General features: G+C 35.1%; 2 pseudogenes; both read left to right on the top strand.

The window, feature by feature from the left end:
- The first annotated feature begins 1472 nt into the window (after window positions 1-1472).
- On the top strand, window positions 1473-2310 carry LOC146948925 (uncharacterized; annotated as a pseudogene).
- A 2589-nt stretch (window positions 2311-4899) lies between these two features.
- On the top strand, window positions 4900-5687 carry LOC146948924 (uncharacterized; annotated as a pseudogene).
- The last annotated feature ends 4238 nt before the right edge of the window (window positions 5688-9925 follow it).

Genomic DNA, 9925 nt, shown 5'->3' with positions numbered 1-9925 from the left:
ATTGTAACACCCATATTTTGAATTTATCTAGAATAATCAAATGAGTGTTATAGGTTGTTATTGGATACATTAACTATACAATACAGAAATGACTTTAAGTCGAGAGTTAAGATACAAAGATTCCGAGTCATATGTTACATTATTACACACCAAAGTTTTTGCTTCATGATGACACTATGTCATGACTAGTTTTGTAGACACTTTTTCATGTATTTGTAAGGTAATTCATCAAGGTATTCAAGCCAAAAGCACAAGAAATTGAAGATTTCAAGTCATTGGGTTTCTGGAAAAATCGGGCCCCGATTTACCACATTCGGGCGCCGATTTCAGCAAGAATGGGAGGAACAACTTTCTGGAAAAATCGGGCCCCGATTTACCACAATCGGGCGTCGATTTACTGTTCACAGGGTGACGAAAATTCAGTTCGGGGGCCGATTTTAATGATTCGGGGGCCGATTTTGGCCTGCTTATAAATATAAAACTCCGTTTCTGAATTAAGGGTTGACGTTTTTGGAGATCAAAAGGCATAGAAACACATAAGGAGAGATCTAGAGCAACACTGGAGGAGATTTTGAGCAAGAATCATTCATGAATTGTTCTTGTAATCTTTCTTTTATCCCTTTCTCTTGTTTAATTGCTATGTGTAACTAAACCCTCCATTGTTGGGGATGAGTAACCTAGATGAACATGATTGTCATATGACCTAGTTTTTATTATTGATGAAATTCATTGAATTGTTTCTCTTATCTCTGTTCTTAATGCTTTTATTGATTGATCACCTTTAAATTGATTTACGGTTTATATTGTGAAACGGAAGTGGAATTTATAAACGCTTTGAGATAAGAAATCATTGCCTTTGTAATCTAGGAATAAATGCAAACCCTTGGAACCATTTGAGAATCCTTGCTCGTTCATGCTTAATTTTAATCTTAAAACTCACTAAGGAATTAGGTGTTTATTTTAGAATTAACGTTTCTGTCACTAAGGAATTAGGGCACGAATTTTATAGAGGATTCGGTAGCAATTAGATGAGTCGATTCAATAGCGATAATTAGGTTGTTAACATGAAATAGTCATCCAGTAAAACTCATCCCCAACACTTTTCTCTTATTAATTTGAACCACTTTACTTTGTTTAATTTTCATCATTGCGATAAAACCAACTTCGTAACCTTTTGTTCGATTAAGTTATAAATACAATTCAATAGTATAACGCGATCCTCGAGTTCGACACTCGGTCTTACCGTTTTATTTTACTACTTGAACGATTTCGTACACTTGCAAATATCGCCATCAAGTTTTTGGCGCCGTTGCCGGGGATTGCTAAATCACTGTTGAATTTTATTCTTGCTTAATTGAAATTTTTTGTTCTGCAATAAAATTTTTGTTTTTATTTTATTTTTATTTGTTAAGTTTTCTAATATCGAGTTCTAGTGATTTTTTTTCTTCTCCGTTGAGATAACTAACCACCGCATAGTATGGAAGAATTTGATGATTATCTTCTTCTACAACTTTCGGAAGAAACTGAAACTTGTCTTCTAACTGCACAATGTCGTATATTGGAGGGGCAGATCATGAGAGATACATTTGAAAAGGACCTTCTTCGGTTTTTACCTCATAGATTTGATTTTTGTATAGAAGGGCATAAGAGTGACACTTTTGATTGTTATGTCCCACCACCAGAAGGTGAAGATCTATTGGTTTTGGAAGCACAAGATGAGTTTCTCATGGAAAAAATTAATTGGGAGCAAATGCTACCTATTCAAATTCTTCCCAACGAATCATATGACATGAAATTTCACATCAAGAATATTTGGATTGAATTCATGAATAATAATCAAGGTTAAATTGAAAGATTTGAGAGTCAATGTGAAAGGTTATTTGAGCAAGTGGTTGAGTTTGAGAAGCTGAAGATTGAAGATAAATTCAGTGTTGTGGAAAAGAAAGAAGATGAGGGGGAATCGGTAAACATTAAGGATGGTCTTGTTGGTAAGGAAACTCAAAAGTCCCAACTTTGGAGAGATTTAGGTGTCCAACCAAAAATTCCTCAACAAAACATTTCTCCAATTTTTTATAGCAACAAGGCAGGGAAAAAGGAAGAGATTGATGAAGTCCTAGATGCCATTTATGCCTTGTTCATTGTTCTCCACTTGAAAATGATATGGAAGCAACATCATCTATTGCTCACGTTCATGGAGTTCTTACCCAACAAAAGGAAGAAGAAGGATGATGTGTTCTTTGTATCATATATGCCACCTTAACAGTGGTTGATGCGTCAAGCTAATGACATTAAAAAAGCGCTTCGTGGGAGGCAACCCACGTCAGTAAGCAATTTTCTAGTATTTTTTTTTGTTATGTCAGTTATTTGCTTCTGTACTTTGCTTCAGTTGTATTTGAGTCAAACTTGAGTAGTGTCTTGGTGCTTATGGATTTGTTCCCCTATTTTGTAATGCATCTGCGTTTGTTTATTATTAATGAATTCACTTTTCTTGAAATATACCAGTTTAGTAACAAAGATTCTGCCAATGGTTTGTCAAAAGTTCAAAAGGAGGAGGTTGCTTGATTGGATCTTTCAATGGGAAGTGTACGGCCGAACGGAATGCTTAGGTAGCCACAACTTCCAGAAACCTCAACTTGTAAGGTCACAGCCAAATTTTATTTTTCAATTTTTACAAATATGAGTGTTTCCATGTGAATGCTATTTCTAGGGCTTGCGATTTTTCTCTGCTATTGATTGGTTATATTGTGTGCACACTAAGGCAAATTGCTTGTACCTTGAGCCTTTGAAGCCAACCTGAGTTTATATTGAATTATTCCTTTGTTTAAGCCAAGTTGAGCCATTAGGATTAGACCCCTTGTTTCGGTGACGAACCACATTACAAGCCTAGAGACCATAGGATTGTCCCAATAATTTAGTTGGAGTTAGGCATAATTTGTGTTTCAATGTTACAAAAATTCAAGTTTGGGGTTGCTCATGGAACTAGCAACACTCTAAGTTTGGGGTAGGGGTACTAGAGAATTGAAGATCATCTTGTGTTGTCCTATATAAAAAAAAAGAAGAAAGAAAGAAAAGCATGTCAAAAATAAGCTGAAACGTTAAAAATTTAGCTCAAAAAAAAAATGAATATGCATAAAGACAACAAGTGATCAGTTTTTTTTTCTTTCAATGTTAATGATCTCTAGTCCCTGAATTTTGTTGTGGTATTGTTTTTAATTTTTAGAACCGTAGGATGATGCTTAACTCCAAGTCATTTTTCTTAAGCCTACTTTCCAAATTATCCCACCTCGAACCTAAGCCCCGTTATAACCGAAAAAGTCCTTTAAAGTGTGTGCATGATATTGACTTTAATTGATGCTTAGAAACTTTTCAAGTCTTGGTAATATAGTAGTTTGCATGTCGACTGTGTGAACCTTGTTTCAATATTGTTGCGAGAAGTTGTGGATTGGATGTGTTGCCAAGCAAGTTAGCTCATCAATTGCTAACTAAGGAGTGAACTTTTGACATGACCCTTGGTGGAGTAAGTGTTATTTTACTGTTATTTTTCATTTTTAGTGTGTCCCTTGAGGACAAGCAACGATGCAAGTTTGGGGTTGTGATGACACTATGTCATGACTAGTTTTGTAGACACTTTTTCATGTATTTGTAAGGTAATTCATCAAGGTATTCAAGCCAAAAGCACAAGAAATTGAAGATTTCAAGTCATTGGGTTTCTGGAAAAATCGGGCCCCGATTTACCACATTCGGGCGCCGATTTCAGCAAGAATGGGAGGAACAACTTTCTGGAAAAATCGGGCCCCGATTTACCACAATCGGGCGTCGATTTACTGTTCACAGGGTGACGAAAATTCAGTTCGGGGGCCGATTTTAATGATTCGGGGGCCGATTTTGGCCTGCTTATAAATATAAAACTCCGTTTCTGAATTAAGGGTTGACGTTTTTGGAGATCAAAAGGCATAGAAACACATAAGGAGAGATCTAGAGCAACACTGGAGGAGATTTTGAGCAAGAATCATTCATGAATTGTTCTTGTAATCTTTCTTTTATCCCTTTCTCTTGTTTAATTGCTATGTGTAACTAAACCCTCCATTGTTGGGGATGAGTAACCTAGATGAACATGATTGTCATATGACCTAGTTTTTATTATTGATGAAATTCATTGAATTGTTTCTCTTATCTCTGTTCTTAATGCTTTTATTGATTGATCACCTTTAAATTGATTTACGGTTTATATTGTGAAACGGAAGTGGAATTTATAAACGCTTTGAGATAAGAAATCATTGCCTTTGTAATCTAGGAATAAATGCAAACCCTTGGAACCATTTGAGAATCCTTGCTCGTTCATGCTTAATTTTAATCTTAAAACTCACTAAGGAATTAGGTGTTTATTTTAGAATTAACGTTTCTGTCACTAAGGAATTAGGGCACGAATTTTATAGAGGATTCGGTAGCAATTAGATGAGTCGATTCAATAGCGATAATTAGGTTGTTAACATGAAATAGTCATCCAGTAAAACTCATCCCCAACACTTTTCTCTTATTAATTTGAACCACTTTACTTTGTTTAATTTTCATCATTGCGATAAAACCAACTTCGTAACCTTTTGTTCGATTAAGTTATAAATACAATTCAATAGTATAACGCGATCCTCGAGTTCGACACTCGGTCTTACCGTTTTATTTTACTACTTGAACGATTTCGTACACTTGCGAATATCGCCATCAAGTTTTTGGCGCCGTTGCCGGGGATTGCTAAATCACTGTTGAATTTTATTCTTGCTTAATTGAAATTTTTTGTTCTGCAATAAAATTTTTGTTTTTATTTTATTTTTATTTGTTAAGTTTTCTAATATCGAGTTCTAGTGATTTTTTTTCTTCTCCGTTGAGATAACTAACCACCGCATAGTATGGAAGAATTTGATGATTATCTTCTTCTACAACTTTCGGAAGAAACTGAAACTTGTCTTCTAACTGCACAATGTCGTATATTGGAGGGGCAGATCATGAGAGATACATTTGAAAAGGACCTTCTTCGGTTTTTACCTCATAGATTTGATTTTTGTATAGAAGGGCATAAGAGTGACACTTTTGATTGTTATGTCCCACCACCAGAAGGTGAAGATCTATTGGTTTTGGAAGCACAAGATGAGTTTCTCATGGAAAAAATTAATTGGGAGCAAATGCTACCTATTCAAATTCTTCCCAACGAATCATATGACATGAAATTTCACATCAAGAATATTTGGATTGAATTCATGAATAATAATCAAGGTTAAATTGAAAGATTTGAGAGTCAATGTGAAAGGTTATTTGAGCAAGTGGTTGAGTTTGAGAAGCTGAAGATTGAAGATAAATTCAGTGTTGTGGAAAAGAAAGAAGATGAGGGGGAATCGGTAAACATTAAGGATGGTCTTGTTGGTAAGGAAACTCAAAAGTCCCAACTTTGGAGAGATTTAGGTGTCTAACCAAAAATTCCTCAACAAAACATTTCTCCAATTTTTTATAGCAACAAGGCAGGGAAAAAGGAAGAGATTGATGAAGTCCTAGATGCCATTTATGCCTTGTTCATTGTTCTCCACTTGAAAATGATATGGAAGCAACATCATCTATTGCTCACGTTCATGGAGTTCTTACCCAACAAAAGGAAGAAGAAGGATGATGTGTTCTTTGTATCATATATGCCACCTTAACAGTGGTTGATGCGTCAAGCTAATGACATTAAAAAAGCGCTTCGTGGGAGGCAACTCATGTCAGTAAGCAATTTTCTAGTATTTTTTTTTGTTATGTCAGTTATTTGCTTCTGTACTTTGCTTCAGTTGTATTTGAGTCAAACTTGAGTAGTGTCTTGGTGCTTATGGATTTGTTCCCCTATTTTGTAATGCATCTGCGTTTGTTTATTATTAATGAATTCACTTTTCTTGAAATATACCAGTTTAGTAACAAAGATTCTGCCAATGGTTTGTCAAAAGTTCAAAAGGAGGAGGTTGCTTGATTGGATCTTTCAATGGGAAGTGTACGGCCGAACGGAATGCTTAGGTAGCCACAACTTCCAGAAACCTCAACTTGTAAGGTCATAGCCAAATTTTATTTTTCAATTTTTACAAATATGAGTGTTTCCATGTGAATGCTATTTCTAGGGCTTGCGATTTTTCTCTGCTATTGATTGGTTATATTGTGTGCACACTAAGGCAAATTGCTTGTACCTTGAGCCTTTGAAGCCAACCTGAGTTTATATTGAATTATTCCTTTGTTTAAGCCAAGTTGAGCCATTAGGATTAGACCCCTTGTTTCGGTGACGAACCACATTACAAGCCTATAGACCATAGGATTGTTCCAATAATTTAGTTGGAGTTAGGCATAATTTGTGTTTCAATGTTACAAAAATTCAAGTTTGGGAGAGAAGTGTGTTGGAGAAGCTTGCTTCCAATTCTTTACCAACACCCTTAGCAAAACCTTGCTTAGTTCTAACTTATGGAAGATTGAATGAAGATTGGATGATATTGTGTGAAGATTTTGAGTAGAGGGAAGTAGGGGAAAGAAAATTCTTAGAGAGAAGGGAGAGCAAGAGTTGCAACCCTAGAGAGAGTGGAAAGAAAGTTATGAAGATTTGTGGTCCTCAATCACATAAAAATATCTTCTCCACGTGAAAAGTATAAAATGCCCCTTGACTCACTCGTTTGCATTTTATCGCTCCAATTAACATATCATTCTTTAAAAGCGGGATGTTACATTTGGCATGTTAGTTTTATCATCAAACAAATGGTTCCTTTGACATGCTTTTGAACTATTGCCGTGCCTCTCAAATATTTGACTTTGTCTCAATCAAAATTGTTGCTTTTATGGGGGCATTAATAGCTAACGGAAATATGCTCTTAAATGTGTTTTTGGCTGATTAGTTTTAAACGCTCATCACTCATTTTTGCACTATAAATAGAGGCTTTGGCAAACACTTGAAAGACACAAAAATTTCTCTTGAGTTGTTAAAGAACTTTTCTCTCCTCTCCCTCCTTTAGCTTGTGTTGACGAGCTATTTTTTCTTCTTCCTTTTTTTCTCTGCCCCTTTGGTTTTAAAGAATGTTCTTAAGGCTATAGTTCCTTCGATTTATAACGTCCATTCGAAATTAAGTATGGTCTTAAGAAAATAGTCCCAATTCGGTTTACTTTATTTTCCTCGCGCTTTTATTTTCTTGTCACGTTAGTATTATTTTTATGTTTTAATTAATATTCAAAAAGAACAAAAGCATTCAAATAACAAAAAATTCACAAAAAAATCATTTTCATAATAAACCTTGATTTTCAATCAAGTGATTCACGTCTTAATATTTTTTTCTTAATCAAATTTCAATCAATTTAATCATATTTTGAGTAATTTTCTTTTAATATCAAAAAATACAAACAAATTCTTTTTGCCACTTGCCTTTTTATTTTAAAACTTTTTCAAAACTAATAAAAAACACAAAACCAATCAAACGGTAATTTTTACCCCGAACTACGAGGTTTTGATCCCTCACGGGCACGTAGGCAAAAGACCTAGTCCTTCCAAATCATAACAAATGTAAATAAAAAATGTTCCTTTTCTTTTAATCACTACTCCTTTAATTCCATTTTCTAGGTAAGTAAATTATAGCACAAAGAGTAAATAATCAAGAGGTTCCCATAGAATACTATGGATATTTAGGGTGCTAACACCTTCCCTAAATATAACTAACCCCCGAACCCTAAATCTTTAAAACGTGGTAATTTGAACTTTTTTTCCACTTTCTTTTAAAAAATAAAGAGTTCAGTCGTGAGTAAAATAGTGAGTCAATGCTAAGAAAATAGCTATGATATTCGAAAAATGACGCGACACTTAAAAATAAATGAAAATAGAAATCCAAACCCTAGCCGTCAACCATCTATTTTCTTCTTGTCTACTGACGAGAGGTGATTTGGGGTCAACTTTGACCCAAAATCACTCATCCAATTTTTTTTTCTTCACATATATTTTCAGTCTTCTTTCGTTTCTTTGGTGATTTCTTCATCTTCACATGACTATGTGTGTTTTGATTTCTTGTCTTTGTACGGTGTGTTTATGATTTCCCGTCTTAGTGTTGTGTCTATTTGATTTAGGTTGAAAGATTAGTTTTGAGCAAGTGCAAGTTCAATCAATAATTTTTGCGGTGTTAACGTTGCAGATCCAGAGACATAAGTATTTCGGAGATATGCTTGAATATAGTCATATTTTTAGGCATAAATACTCTGATGTTGTATGCTATTAAGATGGGTGTTGGGAGTTTGTTCGTGTTGGAACAAAATGTGTTTAACAATGAACCTTAAAGAGTTTTGATGATAACAAGGTATTAAAAATTGTAACTAGCTAATATTTGTTCAAGTGTACAGGACCACAGTTAAAAAGTTACATCATTAATTGGTTCTGAATGAGCAAATAAAGAGCAAAAGAAAATGAAGCTTAGACGATTCTGAAGGCAATACGCTCCTGAAAGTAAAAGCGCTCCTGAAGTCAAGCTGCTCCTGAAGAAATAGTGCTCCTGAAGAATAGTGCTCCTGAAGACAAGAGGTCCAGAAGCCACATCATCAGAAGCCACATCATCAGAAGCTGAAGAAGGTGCACCATCAGAATCTGCAGAAGCTGCTTCATCAGAAGCTGCATCATCAGAAGCTGCCTCATCAGAAGTCATTTCACCAGAAGCTGAAGATCAACTGGATTTGTAGAAGATTCAAAGATTGAAGAATCTACATTGCAAAAGCTGTCTATTGGATTCGAAAACACAGCAGAAAATTAGTGAAACATTGCAACGGTCATTTCAAAGGTGTTTGAAGGCATGTGCTTGCAATTTGGACGAAAGCGTTGACATTGTACTTTGTACGAATTGTACAACCACGTTCTCCACTACTCTGTTTTGTGTCCATGCTACAAGACAAGAAAACATCTTCAGAATACGGCTTCGCCTGCAAAGATGTTCCTTTGGATAAGGAATGGATTTCAAATTTGTTCTTCATAAGACAACAACCAAATCAGGCAAAATATCATTGGTGAAAGATCAAGCTTCAACAACGACTCTTTGGTGTGCAGGCAATTTCACAACGTCTCTTTCACACCTCTATATAAAGGAGTGAAGACTTAGAGTTTTGGTAATGCAAGAACGCTGAACAAAAGACTCACAACATTTTTACAAGTGCCAAACCTCTGCTGAAATTGTTCTGCATTCACTTAGAATTTCTGTGTCTCAAAGTCTTATCTTAGAAATTCTTAAGTCCATTGAGTCTGTATCTGATTTGTATTGTGAGCACCTCTGATTGTATATCAAGTGTTCAACCTTAAACAATTTTCTGTGTAATTTTGTTTAGTTAGGAAGTCTCTTGCAGTTGTGCTTGAGCAGGAAGTCTCTTGATTGTGTTCTTGAGCAAAGGAAGTCTCTAGCTTGTGTGCTTGAGCAAAGGAAGTCTCTTGCTTGTGTGCTTGAGCAATTGTAATCAGATATTACTCTTGTGAAATCTCCTTGGAAGTGCAAGGGGGACTGGACTACTTCCGGATTGTGGAAGGAACCAGTATAATTGCTTTGTGTCGTTCTTCTTCTCTCTCTCTGTTTTATTCCGCTGCATTTAGATTCTGATCATCACTTCAGAAGCTGTCTCACTTAGCTTCTGATCAGTGTGTTCAGTTTTTAGGAGAAACGAAGAATTTTTCAAAACACAATTCAACCCCCCCTTCTTGTGTTTTTCTCACCTTCAGTTCGCATATTCATCCTTTTTGTTTTTAGAGACCTTGAAATTGTATTGTATAGATGTACTCTATCAATTTGAATAAATGAATATCGTTTATTTTTGTCAAGAAATAATATATATAATATATTATATGGTAAAATAATACAGGGTTAATTCTTTAAATTGACTCTGTAAAATATGCGATGTCTGAAAAATGACATTG

Source organism: Medicago sativa, chromosome 2 (genome assembly GCF_051527215.1).
Source record: "Medicago sativa cultivar Bolivia chromosome 2, Bolivia_mono, whole genome shotgun sequence".
Taxonomy (NCBI): domain Eukaryota; kingdom Viridiplantae; phylum Streptophyta; class Magnoliopsida; order Fabales; family Fabaceae; genus Medicago; species Medicago sativa.
Note: the sequence above shows the minus strand (reverse complement) of the source record. Positions and strands in the feature narration are given on the sequence as shown.